We start from the raw sequence: 16388 nt of genomic DNA, 5'->3' as shown, positions 1-16388 counted from the left end.
CTGACCCTCACCCGTCCCCTAATCCTAACCCGTACGCTGACACTAACCCGCGCCCTCACACGTCCGCTCCCCCTAAAGCGTTGTCGTACCCTCACCTGGACCCTAACCCGTCCCCGTCCCCTAACCCTAACCCTAGCCCGAAACCTAACCCTAACACTTCCCCGAAGCCTGACCCTCACCCGTTCCCTAATCCTAACCCGTACGCTGACACTAACCCGCGCCCTCACACGTCCGCTCCCCCTAAAGCGTTGTCGTACCCTCACCTGGACCCTAAAAAGTCCCCGTCCCCTAACCCTAACCCTAGCCCGAACCCTAACCCTAACCCTTCCAAGAAGCCTGACCATCACCCGTCCCCAATCCTAACCCGTAGGCTGACACTAACCCGCGCCCTCACACGTCCGCTCCCCCTAAAGCGTTGTCGTACCCTCACCTGGACCCTAAACCGTCCCCGTCCCCTAACCCTAACCCTAGCCCGAACCCTAACCCTAACCCTTCCCCGAAGCCTGACCCTCACCCGTCCCCTAATCCTAACCCGTACGCTGACACTAACCCGCGCCCTCACACGTCCGCTCCCCCTAAAGCGTTGTCGTACCCTCACCAGGACCCTAAACCGTCCCCGTCCCCTAACCCTAACCCTAGCCCGAACCCTAACCCTAACCCTTCCCCGAAGCCTGACCCTCACCCGTCCCCTAATCCTAACCCGTACGCTGACACTAACCCGCGCCCTCACACGTCCGCTCCCCCTAAAGCATTGTCGTACCCTCACCTGGACCCTAAACCGTCCCCGTCCCCTAACCCTAACCCTAGCCCGAACCCTAACCCTAACCCTAACCCTTCCCCGAAGCCTGACCCTCACCCGTCCCCTAATCCTAACCCGTACGCTGACACTAACCCGCGCCCTCACACGTCCGCTCCCCCTAAAGCGTTGTCGTACCCTCACCTGGACCCTAAACCGTCCCCGTCCCCTAACCCTAACCCTAGCCCGAACCCTAAGCCTAACACTTCCCCGAAGCCTGACCCTCACCCGGCCCCTAATCCTAACCCGTACGCTGACACTAACCCGCGCCCTCACACGTCCGCTCCCCCTAAAGCGTTGTCGTACCCTCACCTGGACCCTAAACCGTCCCCGTCCCCTATCCCTAACCCTAGCCCGAATCCTAAGCCTAACCCTTCCCCGAAGCCTGACTCTCACCCGTCCCCTAATCCTAACCCGTACGCTGACACTAACCCGCGCCCTCACACGTCCGCTCCCCCTAAAGCGTTCTCGTACCCTCACCTGGACCCTAAACCGTCCCCGTCCCCTAACCCTAACCCTAGCCCGAACCCTAAGCCTAACCCTTCCCCGAAGCCTGACCCTCACCCGTCCCCTCATCCTAACCCGTACGCTGACACTAACCCGCGCCCTCACACGTCCGCTCCCCCTAAAGCGTTGTCGTACCCTCACCTGGACCCTAAACCGTCCCCGTCCCCTAACCCTAACCCTAGCCCGAACCCTAAGCCTAACCCTTCCCCGAAGCCTGACCCTCACCCGTCCCCTCATCCTAACCCGTACGCTGACACTAACCCACGCCCTCACACGTCCGCTCCCCCTCAAGCGTTGTCGTACCCTCACCTGGACCCTAAACCGTCCCCGTCCCCTAACCCTAACCCTAGCCCGAACCCTAACCCTAACCCTTCCCCGAAGCCTGTCCCTCACCCGTCCCCAAATCGTAAGCCGTACGATGACACTAACCCGCGCCCTCACACGTCCGCTCCCCCTAAAGCGTTGTCCTACCCTCACCTGGACCGTAACCCGTCCCCGTCCCCTAACCCTAACCCTAGCCCGAACCCTAACCCTAACCCTTCCCGGAAGCCTGACCCTCACCCGTCCCCTAATCCTAACCCGTACGCTGACACTAACCCGCGCCCTCACACGTCCGCTCCCCCTAAAGCGTTGTCGTACCCTCACCTGGACCCTAACCCGTCCCCGTCCCCTAACCCTAACCCTAGCCCGAAACCTAACCCTAACACTTCCCCGAAGCCTGACCCTCACCCGTTCCCTAATCCTAACCCGTACGCTGACACTAACCCGCGCCCTCACACGTCCGCTCCCCCTAAAGCGTTGTCGTACCCTCACCTGGACCCTAAAAAGTCCCCGTCCCCTAACCCTAACCCTAGCCCGAACCCTAACCCTAACCCTTCCAAGAAGCCTGACCATCACCCGTCCCCAATCCTAACCCGTAGGCTGACACTAACCCGCGCCCTCACACGTCCGCTCCCCCTAAAGCGTTGTCGTACCCTCACCTGGACCCTAAACCGTCCCCGTCCCCTAACCCTAACCCTAGCCCGAACCCTAACCCTAACCCTTCCCCGAAGCCTGACCCTCACCCGTCCCCTAATCCTAACCCGTACGCTGACACTAACCCGCGCCCTCACACGTCCGCTCCCCCTAAAGCGTTGTCGTACCCTCACCAGGACCCTAAACCGTCCCCGTCCCCTAACCCTAACCCTAGCCCGAACCCTAACCCTAACCCTTCCCCGAAGCCTGACCCTCACCCGTCCCCTAATCCTAACCCGTACGCTGACACTAACCCGCGCCCTCACACGTCCGCTCCCCCTAAAGCATTGTCGTACCCTCACCTGGACCCTAAACCGTCCCCGTCCCCTAACCCTAACCCTAGCCCGAACCCTAACCCTAACCCTAACCCTTCCCCGAAGCCTGACCCTCACCCGTCCCCTAATCCTAACCCGTACGCTGACACTAACCCGCGCCCTCACACGTCCGCTCCCCCTAAAGCGTTGTCGTACCCTCACCTGGACCCTAAACCGTCCCCGTCCCCTAACCCTAACCCTAGCCCGAACCCTAAGCCTAACACTTCCCCGAAGCCTGACCCTCACCCGGCCCCTAATCCTAACCCGTACGCTGACACTAACCCGCGCCCTCACACGTCCGCTCCCCCTAAAGCGTTGTCGTACCCTCACCTGGACCCTAAACCGTCCCCGTCCCCTATCCCTAACCCTAGCCCGAACCCTAAGCCTAACCCTTCCCCGAAGCCTGACTCTCACCCGTCCCCTAATCCTAACCCGTACGCTGACACTAACCCACGCCCTCACACGTCCGCTCCCCCTAAAGCGTTCTCGTACCCTCACCTGGACCCTAAACCGTCCCCGTCCCCTAACCCTAACCCTAGCCCGAACCCTAAGCCTAACCCTTCCCCGAAGCCTGACCCTCACCCGTCCCCTCATCCTAACCCGTACGCTGACACTAACCCGCGCCCTCACACGTCCGCTCCCCCTAAAGCGTTGTCGTACCCTCACCTGGACCCTAAACCGTCCCCGTCCCCTAACCCTAACCCTAGCCCGAACCCTAAGCCTAACCCTTCCCCGAAGCCTGACCCTCACCCGTCCCCTCATCCTAACCCGTACGCTGACACTAACCCACGCCCTCACACGTCCGCTCCCCCTCAAGCGTTGTCGTACCCTCACCTGGACCCTAAACCGTCCCCGTCCCCTAACCCTAACCCTAGCCCGAACCCTAACCCTAACCCTTCCCCGAAGCCTGTCCCTCACCCGTCCCCAAATCGTAAGCCGTACGATGACACTAACCCGCGCCCTCACACGTCCGCTCCCCCTAAAGCGTTGTCCTACCCTCACCTGGACCGTAACCCGTCCCCGTCCCCTAACCCTAACCCTAGCCCGAACCCTAACCCTAACCCTTCCCGGAAGCCTGACCCTCACCCGTCCCCTAATCCTAACCCGTACGCTGACACTAACCCGCGCCCTCACACGTCCGCTCCCCCTAAAGCGTTGTCGTACCCTCACCTGGACCCTAACCCGTCCCCGTCCCCTAACCCTAACCCTAGCCCGAAACCTAACCCTAACACTTCCCCGAAGCCTGACCCTCACCCGTTCCCTAATCCTAACCCGTACGCTGACACTAACCCGCGCCCTCACACGTCCGCTCCCCCTAAAGCGTTGTCGTACCCTCACCTGGACCCTAAAAAGTCCCCGTCCCCTAACCCTAACCCTAGCCCGAACCCTAACCCTAACCCTTCCAAGAAGCCTGACCATCACCCGTCCCCAATCCTAACCCGTAGGCTGACACTAACCCGCGCCCTCACACGTCCGCTCCCCCTAAAGCGTTGTCGTACCCTCACCTGGACCCTAAACCGTCCCCGTCCCCTAACCCTAACCCTAGCCCGAACCCTAACCCTAACCCTTCCCCGAAGCCTGACCCTCACCCGTCCCCTAATCCTAACCCGTACGCTGACACTAACCCGCGCCCTCACACGTCCGCTCCCCCTAAAGCGTTGTCGTACCCTCACCAGGACCCTAAACCGTCCCCGTCCCCTAACCCTAACCCTAGCCCGAACCCTAACCCTAACCCTTCCCCGAAGCCTGACCCTCACCCGTCCCCTAATCCTAACCCGTACGCTGACACTAACCCGCGCCCTCACACGTCCGCTCCCCCTAAAGCATTGTCGTACCCTCACCTGGACCCTAAACCGTCCCCGTCCCCTAACCCTAACCCTAGCCCGAACCCTAACCCTAACCCTAACCCTTCCCCGAAGCCTGACCCTCACCCGTCCCCTAATCCTAACCCGTACGCTGACACTAACCCGCGCCCTCACACGTCCGCTCCCCCTAAAGCGTTGTCGTACCCTCACCTGGACCCTAAACCGTCCCCGTCCCCTAACCCTAACCCTAGCCCGAACCCTAAGCCTAACACTTCCCCGAAGCCTGACCCTCACCCGGCCCCTAATCCTAACCCGTACGCTGACACTAACCCGCGCCCTCACACGTCCGCTCCCCCTAAAGCGTTGTCGTACCCTCACCTGGACCCTAAACCGTCCCCGTCCCCTATCCCTAACCCTAGCCCGAACCCTAAGCCTAACCCTTCCCCGAAGCCTGACTCTCACCCGTCCCCTAATCCTAACCCGTACGCTGACACTAACCCACGCCCTCACACGTCCGCTCCCCCTAAAGCGTTCTCGTACCCTCACCTGGACCCTAAACCGTCCCCGTCCCCTAACCCTAACCCTAGCCCGAACCCTAAGCCTAACCCTTCCCCGAAGCCTGACCCTCACCCGTCCCCTCATCCTAACCCGTACGCTGACACTAACCCGCGCCCTCACACGTCCGCTCCCCCTAAAGCGTTGTCGTACCCTCACCTGGACCCTAAACCGTCCCCGTCCCCTAACCCTAACCCTAGCCCGAACCCTAACCCTAACCCTTCCCCGAAGCCTGACCCTCACCCGTCCCCTAATCCTAACCCGTACGCTGACACTAACCCGCGCCCTCACACGTCCGCTCCCCCTCAAGCGTTGTCGTACCCTCACCTGGACCCTAAACCGTCCCCGTCCCCTAACCCTAACCCTAGCCCGAACCCTAACCCTAACCCTTCCCCGAAGCCTGACCCTCACCCGTCCCCAAATCGTAAGCCATACGCTGACACTAACCCGCGCCCTCACACGTCCGCTCCCCCTAAAGCATTGTCCTACCCTCACCTGGACCGTAACCCGTCCCCGTCCCCTAACCCTAACCCTAGCCCGAACCCTAACCCTAACCCTTCCCGGAAGCCTGACCCTCACCGGTCCCCTAATCCTAACCCGTACGCTGACACTAACACGCGCCCTCACACGTCCGCTCCCCCTAAAGCGTTGTCGTACCCTAACCTGGACCCTAAACCGTCCCCGTCCCCTAACCCTAACCCTAGCCCGAACCCTAACCCTAACCCTTCCCCGAAGCCTGACCCTCACCCGTCCCCTAATCCTAACCCGTACGCTTACACTAACCCGCGCCCTCACACGTCCGCTCCCCCTAAAGCGTTGTCGTACCCTCACCTGGACCCTAAACCGTCCCCGTCCCCTAACCCTAACCCTAGCCCGAACCCTAACCCTAACCCTTCCCCGAAGCCTGACCCTCACCCGTCCCCTAATCCTAACCCGTACGCTTACACTAACCCGCGCCCTCACACGTCCGCTCCCCCTAAAGCGTTGTCGTACCCTCACCTGGACCCTAAACCGTCCCCGTCCCCTAACCCTAACCCTAGCCCGAACCCTAACCCTAACCATTCCCCGAAGCCTGACCCTCACCCGTCCCCTAATCCTAACCCGTACGCTTACACTAACCCGCGCCCTCACACGTCCGCTCCCCCTAAAGCGTTGTCGTACCCTCACCTGGACCCTAAACCGTCCCCGTCCCCTAACCCTAACCCTAGCCCGAACCCTAACCCTAACCCTTCCCCGAAGCCTGACCCTCACCCGTCCCCTAATCCTAACCCGTACGCTGACACTAACCCGCGCCCTCACACGTCCGCTCCACCTAAAGCGTTGTCGTACCCTCACCTGGACCCTAAACCGTCCCCGTCCCCTAACCCTAACCCTAGCCCGAACCCTAACCCTAACCCTTCCCCGAAGCCTGACCCTCACCCGTCCCCTAATCCTAACCCGTACGCTGACACTAACCCGCGCCCTCACACGTCCGCTCCCCCTAAAGAGTTGTCCTACCCTCACCTGGACACTAAACCGTCCCCGTCCCCTAATCCTAACCCTAGCCCGAACCCTAACCCTAACCCTTCCCCGAAGCCTGACCCTCACCCGTCCCCTAATCCTAACCCGTACGCTTACACTAACCCGCGCCCTCACACGTCCGCTCCCCCTAAAGCGTTGTCGTACCCTCACCTGGACCCTAAACCGTCCCCGTCCCCTAACCCTAACCCTAGCCCGAACCCTAACCCTAACCCTTCCCCGAAGCCTGACCCTCACCCGTCCCCTAATCCTAACCCGTACGCTGACACTAACCCGCGCCCTCACACGTCCGCTCCCCCTAAAGCGTTGTCGTACCCTCACCTGGACCCTAACCCGTCCCCGTCCCCTAACCCTAACCCTAGCCCGAAACCTAACCCTAACCCTTCCCCGAAGCCTAACCCTCACCCGTCCCCTAATCCTAACCCGTACGCTGACACTAACCCGCGCCCTCACACGTCCGCTCCCCCTAAAGCGTTGTCGTACCCTCACCTGGACCCTAAACCGTCCCCGTCCCCTAACCCTAACCCTAGCCCGAACCCTAACCCTAACCCTTCCCCGAAGCCTGACCCTCACCCGTCCCCTAATCCTAACCCGTAGGCTGACACTAACCCACGCCCTCACACGTCCGCTCCCCCTAAAGCGTTGTCGTACCCTCACCTGGACCCTAAACCGTCCCCGTCCCCTAACCCTAACCCTAGCCCGAACCCTAACCCTATCCCTTCCCCGAAGCCTGACCCTCACCCGTCCCATAATCCTAACCCGTACGCTGACAATAACCCTCGCCCTCACACGTCCGCTCCCCCTAAAGCATTGTCGTACCCTCACCTGGACCCTAAACCGTCCCCGTCCCCTAACCCTAACCCTAGCCCAAACCCTAACCCTAACCCTTCCCCGAAGCCTGACCCTCACCCGTCCCCTAATCCTAACCCGTACGCTGACACTAACCCGCGCCCTCACACGTCCGCTCCCCCTAAAGCGTTGTCGTACCCTCACCTGGACCCTAAACCGTCCCCGTCCCCTAACCCTAACCCTAGCCCGAACCCTAACCCTAACCCTTCCCCGAAGCCTGACCCTCACCCGTCCCCTAATCCTAACCCGTACGCTGACACTAACCCGCGCCCTCACACGTCCGCTCCCCCTAAAGCGTTGTCGTACCCTCACCTGGACCCTAACCCGTCCCCGTCCCCTAACCCTAACCCTAGCCCGAAACCTAACCCTAACCCTTCCCCGAAGCCTGACCCTCACCCGTTCCCTAATCCTAACCCGTACGCTGACACTAACCTGCGCCCTCACACTTCCGCTCCCCCTAAAGCGTTGTCGTACCCTCACCTGGACCCTAAACCGTCCCCGTCCCCTAACCCTAACCCTAGCCCGAACCCTAACCCTAACCCTTCCAAGAAGCCTGACCATCACCCGTCCCCAATCCTAACCCGTAGGCTGACACTAACCCACGCCCTCACACGTCCGCTCCCCCTAAAGCGTTGTCGTACCCTCACCTGGACCCTAAACCGTCCCCGTCCCCTAACCCTAACCCTAGCCCGAACCCTAACCCTAACCCTTCCCCGAAGCCTGACCCTCACCCGTCCCCTAATCCTAACCCGTACGCTGACACTAACCCGCGCCCTCACACGTCCGCTCCCCCTAAAGCGTTGTCGTACCCTCACCTGGACCCTAAACCGTCCCCGTCCCCTAACCCTAACCCTAGCCCGAAACCTAACCCTAACCCTTCCCCGAAGCCTGACCCTCACCCGTCCCCTAATCCTAACCCGTACGCTGACACTAACCAGCGCCCTCACACGTCCGCTCCCCCTAAAGCGTTGTCGTACCCTCACCTGGACCCTAAACCGTCCCCGTCCCCTAATCCTAACCCTAGCCCGAACCCTAACCCTAACCCTTCCCCGAAGCCTGACCCTCACCCGTCCCCTAATCCTAACCCGTACGCTGACACTAACCCGCGCCCTCACACGTCCGCTCCCCCTAAAGCGTTGTCGTACCCTCACCTGGACCCTAAACCGTCCCCGTCCCCTAACCCTAACCCTAGCCCGAACCCTAACCCTAACCCTTCCCCGAAGCCTGACCCTCACCCGTCCCCTAATCCTAACCCGTACGCTGACACTAACCCACGCCCTCACACGTCCGCTCCCCCTAAAGCGTTGTCGTACCCTCACCTGGACCCTAAACCGTCCCCGTCCCCTAACCCTAACCCTAGCCCGAACCCTAAGCCTAACCCTTCCCCGAAGCCTGACCCTCACCCGTCCCCTAATCCTAACCCGTACGCTGACACTAACCCGCGCCCTCACACGTCCGCTCCCCCTAAAGCGTTGTCGTACCCTCACCTGGACCCTAAACCGTCCCCGTCCCCTAACCCTAACCCTAGCCCGAACCCTAACCCTAACCCTTCCCCGAAGCCTGACCCTCACCCGTCCCCTAATCCTAACCCGTACGCTGACACTAACCCGCGCCCTCACACGTCCGCTCCCCCTAAAGCGTTGTCGTACCCTCACCTGGACCCTAACCCGTCCCCGTCCCCTAACCCTAACCCTAGCCCGAAACCTAACCCTAACCCTTCCCCGAAGCCTGACCCTCACCCGTTCCCTAATCCTAACACGTACGCTGACACTAACCTGCGCCCTCACACTTCCGCTCCCCCTAAAGCGTTGTCGTACCCTCACCTGGACCCTAAACCGTCCCCGTCCCCTAACCCTAACCCTAGCCCGAACCCTAACCCTAACCCTTCCAGGAAGCCTGACCATCACCCGTCCCCAATCCTAACCCGTAGGCTGACACTAACCCACGCCCTCACACGTCCGCTCCCCCTAAAGCGTTGTCGTACCCTCACCTGGACCCTAAACCGTCCCCGTCCCCTAACCCTAACCCTAGCCCGAACCCTAACCCTAACCCTTCCCCGAAGCCTGACCCTCACCCGTCCCCTAATCCTAACCCGTACGCTGACACTAACCCGCGCCCTCACACGTCCGCTCCCCCTAAAGCGTTGTCGTACCCTCACCTGGACCCTAAACCGTCCCCGTCCCCTAACCCTAACCCTAGCCCGAAACCTAACCCTAACCCTTCCCCGAAGCCTGACCCTCACCCGTCCCCTAATCCTAACCCGTACGCTGACACTAACCCGCGCCCTCACACGTCCGCTCCCCCTAAAGCGTTGTCGTACCCTCACCTGGACCCTAAACCGTCCCCGTCCCCTAATCCTAACCCTAGCCCGAACCCTAACCCTAACCCTTCCCCGAAGCCTGACCCTCACCCGTCCCCTAATCCTAACCCGTACGCTGACACTAACCCGCGCCCTCACACGTCCGCTCCCCCTAAAGCGTTGTCGTACCCTCACCTGGACCCTAAACCGTCCCCGTCCCCTAACCCTAACCCTAGCCCGAACCCTAACCCTAACCCTTCCCCGAAGCCTGACCCTCACCCGTCCCCTAATCCTAACCCGTACCCTGACACTAACCCGCGCCCTCACACGTCCGCTCCCCCTAAAGCGTTGTCGTACCCTCACCTGGACCCTAAACCGTCCCCGTCCCCTAACCCTAACCCTAGCCCGAACCCTAAGCCTAACCCTTCCCCGAAGCCTGACCCTCACCCGTCCCCTAATCCTAACCCGTACGCTGACACTAACCCGCGCCCTCACACGTCCGCTCCCCCTAAAGCGTTGTCGTACCCTCACCTGGACCCTAAACCGTCCCCGTCCCCTAACCCTAACCCTAGCCCGAACCCTAAGCCTAACCCTTCCCCGAAGCCTGACTCTCACCCGTCCCCTAATCCTAACCCGTACGCTGACACTAACCCGCGCCCTCACACGTCCGCTCCCCCTAAAGCGTTGTCGTACCCTCACCTGGACCCTAAACCGTCCCCGTCCCCTAACCCTAACCCTAGTCCGAACCCTAACCCTAACCCTTCCCCGAAGCCTGACCCTCACCCGTCCCCAAATCGTAAGCCATACGCTGACACTAACCAGCGCCCTCACACGTCCGCTCCCCCTAAAGCGTTGTCCTACCCTCACCTGGACCGTAACCCGTCCCCGTCCCCTAACCCTAACCCTAGCACGAACCCTAACCCTAACCCTTCCCCGAAGCCTGACCCTCACCCGTCCCCTAATCCTAACCCGTACGCTGACACTAACCCGCGCCCTCACACGTCCGCTCCCCCTAAAGCGTTGTCGTACCCTCACCTGGACCCTAAACCGTCCCCGTCCCCTAACCCTAACCCTAGCCCGAAACCTAACCCTAACCCTTCCCCGAAGCCTGACCCTCACCCGTCCCCTAATCCTAACCCGTACGCTTACACTAACCCGCGCCCTCACACGTCCGCTCCCCCTAAAGCGTTGTCGTACCCTCACCTGGACCCTAAACCATCCCCGTCCCCTAACCCTAACCCTAGCCCGAACCCTAACCCTAACCCTTCCCCGAAGCCTGACCCTCACCCGTCCCCTAATCCTAACCCGTACGCTGACACTAACCCGCGCCCTCACACGTCCGCTCCCCCTAAAGCGTTGTCGTACCCTCACCTGGACCCTAAACCGTCCCCGTCCCCTAACCCTAACCCTAGCCCGAACCCTAACCCTAACCCTTCCCCGAAGCCTGACCCTCACCCGTCCCCTAATCCTAACCCGTACGCTGACACTAACCCGCGCCCTCACACGTCCGCTCCCCCTAAAGCGTTGTCGTACCCTCACCTGGACCCTAACCCGTCCCCGTCCCCTAACCCTAACCCTCCCCGAAACCTAACCCTAACCCTTCCCCGAAGCCTGACCCTCACCCGTCCCCTAATCCTAACCCATACGCTGACACTAACCCGCGCCCTCACACGTCCGCTCCCCCTAAAGCGTTGTCGTACCCTCACCTGGACCCTAAACCGTCCCCGTCCCCTAACCCTAACCCTAGCCCGAACCCTAACCCTAACCCTTCCCCGAAGCCTGACCCTCACCCGTCCCCTAATCCTAACCCGTACGCTGACACTAACCCGCGCCCTCACACGTCCGCTCCCCCTAAAGCGTTGTCGTACCCTCACCTGGACCCTAAACCGTCCCCGTCCCCTAACCCTAACCCTAGCCCGAACCCTAAGCCTAACCCTTCCCCGAAGCCTGACCCTCACCCGTCCCCTAATCCTAACCCGTACGCTGACACTAACCCGCGCCCTCACACGTCCGCTCCCCCTAAAGCGTTGTCGTACCCTCACCTGGACCCTAAACCGTCCCCGTCCCCTAACCCTAACCCTAGCCCGAACCCTAACCCTAACCCTTCCCCGAAGCCTGACCCTCACCCGTCCCCTAATCCTAACCCGTACGCTGACACTAACCCGCGCCCTCACACGTCCGCTCCCCCTAAAGCGTTGTCGTACCCTCACCTGGACCCTAACCCGTCCCCGTCCCCTAACCCTAACCCTAGCCCGAAACCTAACCCTAACCCTTCCCCGAAGCCTGACCCTCACCCGTTCCCTAATCCTAACCCGTACGCTGACACTAACCTGCGCCCTCACACTTCCGCTCCCCCTAAAGCGTTGTCGTACCCTCACCTGGACCCTAAACCGTCCCCGTCCCCTAACCCTAACCCTAGCCCGAACCCTAACCCTAACCCTTCCAAGAAGCCTGACCATCACCCGTCCCCAATCCTAACCCGTAGGCTGACACTAACCCACGCCCTCACACGTCCGCTCCCCCTAAAGCGTTGTCGTACCCTCACCTGGACCCTAAACCGTCCCCGTCCCCTAACCCTAACCCTAGCCCGAACCCTAACCCTAACCCTTTCCCGAAGCCTGACCCTCACCCGTCCCCTAATCCTAACCCGTACGCTGACACTAACCCGCGCCCTCACACGTCCGCTCCCCCTAAAGCGTTGTCGTACCCTCACCTGGACCCTAAACCGTCCCCGTCCCCTAACCCTAACCCTAGCCCGAAACCTAACCCTAACCCTTCCCCGAAGCCTGACCCTCACCCGTCCCCTAATCCTAACCCGTACGCTGACACTAACCCGCGCCCTCACACGTCCGCTCCCCCTAAAGCGTTGTCGTACCCTCACCTGGACCCTAAACCGTCCCCGTCCCCTAATCCTAACCCTAGCCCGAACCCTAACCCTAACCCTTCCCCGAAGCCTGACCCTCACCCGTCCCCTAATCCTAACCCGTACGCTGACACTAACCCGCGCCCTCACACGTCCGCTCCCCCTAAAGCGTTGTCGTACCCTCACCTGGACCCTAAACCGTCCCCGTCCCCTAACCCTAACCCTAGCCCGAACCCTAACCCTAACCCTTCCCCGAAGCCTGACCCTCACCCGTCCCCTAATCCTAACCCGTACGCTGACACTAACCCGCGCCCTCACACGTCCGCTCCCCCTAAAGCGTTGTCGTACCCTCACCTGGACCCTAAACCGTCCCCGTCCCCTAACCCTAACCCTAGCCCGAACCCTAAGCCTAACCCTTCCCCGAAGCCTGACCCTCACCCGTCCCCTAATCCTAACCCGTACGCTGACACTAACCCGCGCCCTCACACGTCCGCTCCCCCTAAAGCGTTGTCGTACCCTCACCTGGACCCTAAACCGTCCCCGTCCCCTAACCCTAACCCTAGCCCGAACCCTAAGCCTAACCCTTCCCCGAAGCCTGACTCTCACCCGTCCCCTAATCCTAACCCGTACGCTGACACTAACCCGCGCCCTCACACGTCCGCTCCCCCTAAAGCGTTGTCGTACCCTCACCTGGACCCTAAACCGTCCCCGTCCCCTAACCCTAACCCTAGTCCGAACCCTAACCCTAACCCTTCCCCGAAGCCTGACCCTCACCCGTCCCCAAATCGTAAGCCATACGCTGACACTAACCAGCGCCCTCACACGTCCGCTCCCCCTAAAGCGTTGTCCTACCCTCACCTGGACCGTAACCCGTCCCCGTCCCCTAACCCTAACCCTAGCACGAACCCTAACCCTAACCCTTCCCCGAAGCCTGACCCTCACCCGTCCCCTAATCCTAACCCGTACGCTGACACTAACCCGCGCCCTCACACGTCCGCTCCCCCTAAAGCGTTGTCGTACCCTCACCTGGACCCTAAACCGTCCCCGTCCCCTAACCCTAACCCTAGCCCGAAACCTAACCCTAACCCTTCCCCGAAGCCTGACCCTCACCCGTCCCCTAATCCTAACCCGTACGCTTACACTAAGCCGCGCCCTCACACGTCCGCTGCCCCTAAAGCGTTGTCGTACCCTCACCTGGACCCTAAACCGTCCCCGTCCCCTAACCCTAACCCTAGCCCGAACCCTAACCCTAACCCTTCCCCGAAGCCTGACCCTCACCCGTCCCCTAATCCTAACCCGTACGCTTACACTAACCCGCGCCCTCACACGTCCGCTCCCCCTAAAGCGTTGTCGTACCCTCACCTGGACCCTAAACCATCCCCGTCCCCTAACCCTAACCCTAGCCCGAACCCTAACCCTAACCCTTCCCCGAAGCCTGACCCTCACCCGTCCCCTAATCCTAACCCGTACGCTGACACTAACCCGCGCCCTCACACGTCCGCTCCCCCTAAAGCGTTGTCGTACCCTCACCTGGACCCTAAACCGTCCCCGTCCCCTAACCCTAACCCTAGCCCGAACCCTAACCCTAACCCTTCCCCGAAGCCTGACCCTCACCCGTCCCCTAATCCTAACCCGTACGCTGACACTAACCCGCGCCCTCACACGTCCGCTCCCCCTAAAGCGTTGTCGTACCCTCACCTGGACCCTAACCCGTCCCCGTCCCCTAACCCTAACCCTAGCCCGAAACCTAACCCTAACCCTTCCCCGAAGCCTGACCCTCACCCGTCCCCTAATCCTAACCCGTACGCTGACACTAACCCGCGCCCTCACACGTCCGCTCCCCCTAAAGCGTTGTCGTACCCTCACCTGGACCCTAAACCGTCCCCGTCCCCTAACCCTAACCCTAGCCCGAACCCTAACCCTAACCCTTCCCCGAAGCCTGACCCTCACCCGTCCCCTAATCCTAACCCGTACGCTGACACTAACCCGCGCCCTCACACGTCCGCTCCCCCTAAAGCGTTGTCGTACCCTCACCTGGACCCTAAACCGTCCCCGTCCCCTAACCCTAACCCTAGCCCGAACCCTAACCCTAACCCTTCCCCGAAGCCTGACCCTCACCCGTCCCCTAATCCTAACCCGTACGCTGACACTAACCCGCGCCCTCACACGTCCGCTCCCCCTAAAGCGTTGTCGTACCCTCACCTGGACCCTAACCCGTCCCCGTCCCCTAACCCTAACCCTAGCCCGAAACCTAACCCTAACCCTTCCCCGAAGCCTGACCCTCACCCGTCCCCTAATCCTAACCCGTACGCTTACACTAACCCGCGCCCTCACACGTCCGCTCCCCCTAAAGCGTTGTCGTACCCTCACCTGGACCCTAAACCGTACCCGTCCCCTAACCCTAACCCTAGCCCGAACCCTAACCCTAACCCTTCCCCGAAGCCTGACACTCACCCGTCCCCTAATCCTAACCCGTACGCTGACACTAACCCGCGCCCTCACACGTCCGCTCCCCCTAAAGCGTTGTCGTACCCTCACCTGGACCCTAAACCGTCCCCGTCCCCTAACCCTAACCCTAGCCCGAAACCTAACCCTAACCCTTCCCCGAAGCCTGACCCTCACCCGTCCCCTAATCCTAACCCGTACGCTTACACTAAGCCGCGCCCTCACACGTCCGCTGCCCCTAAAGCGTTGTCGTACCCTCACCTGGACCCTAAACCGTCCCCGTCCCCTAACCCTAACCCTAGCCCGAACCCTAACCCTAACCCTTCCCCGAAGCCTGACCCTCACCCGTCCCCTAATCCTAACCCGTACGCTTACACTAACCCGCGCCCTCACACGTCCGCTCCCCCTAAAGCGTTGTCGTACCCTCACCTGGACCCTAAACCATCCCCGTCCCCTAACCCTAACCCTAGCCCGAACCCTAACCCTAACCCTTCCCCGAAGCCTGACCCTCACCCGTCCCCTAATCCTAACCCGTACGCTGACACTAACCCGCGCCCTCACACGTCCGCTCCCCCTAAAGCGTTGTCGTACCCTCACCTGGACCCTAAACCGTCCCCGTCCCCTAACCCTAACCCTAGCCCGAACCCTAACCCTAACCCTTCCCCGAAGCCTGACCCTCACCCGTCCCCTAATCCTAACCCGTACGCTGACACTAACCCGCGCCCTCACACGTCCGCTCCCCCTAAAGCGTTGTCGTACCCTCACCTGGACCCTAACCCGTCCCCGTCCCCTAACCCTAACCCTAGCCCGAAACCTAACCCTAACCCTTCCCCGAAGCCTGACCCTCACCCGTCCCCTAATCCTAACCCGTACGCTGACACTAACCCGCGCCCTCACACGTCCGCTCCCCCTAAAGCGTTGTCGTACCCTCACCTGGACCCTAAACCGTCCCCGTCCCCTAACCCTAACCCTAGCCCGAACCCTAACCCTAACCCTTCCCCGAAGCCTGACCCTCACCCGTCCCCTAATCCTAACCCGTACGCTGACACTAACCCGCGCCCTCACACGTCCGCTCCCCCTAAAGCGTTGTCGTACCCTCACCTGGACCCTAAACCGTCCCCGTCCCCTAACCCTAACCCTAGCCCGAACCCTAACCCTAACCCTTCCCCGAAGCCTGACCCTCACCCGTCCCCTAATCCTAACCCGTACGCTGACACTAACCCGCGCCCTCACACGTCCGCTCCCCCTAAAGCGTTGTCGTACCCTCACCTGGACCCTAACCCGTCCCCGTCCCCTAACCCTAACCCTAGCCCGAAACCTAACCCTAACCCTTCCCCGAAGCCTGACCCTCACCCGTCCCCTAATCCTAACCCGTACGCTTACACTAACCCGCGCCCTCACACGTCCGCTCCCCCTAAAGCGT

The sequence above is a fragment of the Pseudorca crassidens genome, chromosome X (assembly GCF_039906515.1).
Source record: "Pseudorca crassidens isolate mPseCra1 chromosome X, mPseCra1.hap1, whole genome shotgun sequence".
Classification (NCBI taxonomy): Eukaryota; Metazoa; Chordata; class Mammalia; order Artiodactyla; family Delphinidae; genus Pseudorca; species Pseudorca crassidens.
Note: the sequence above shows the minus strand (reverse complement) of the source record.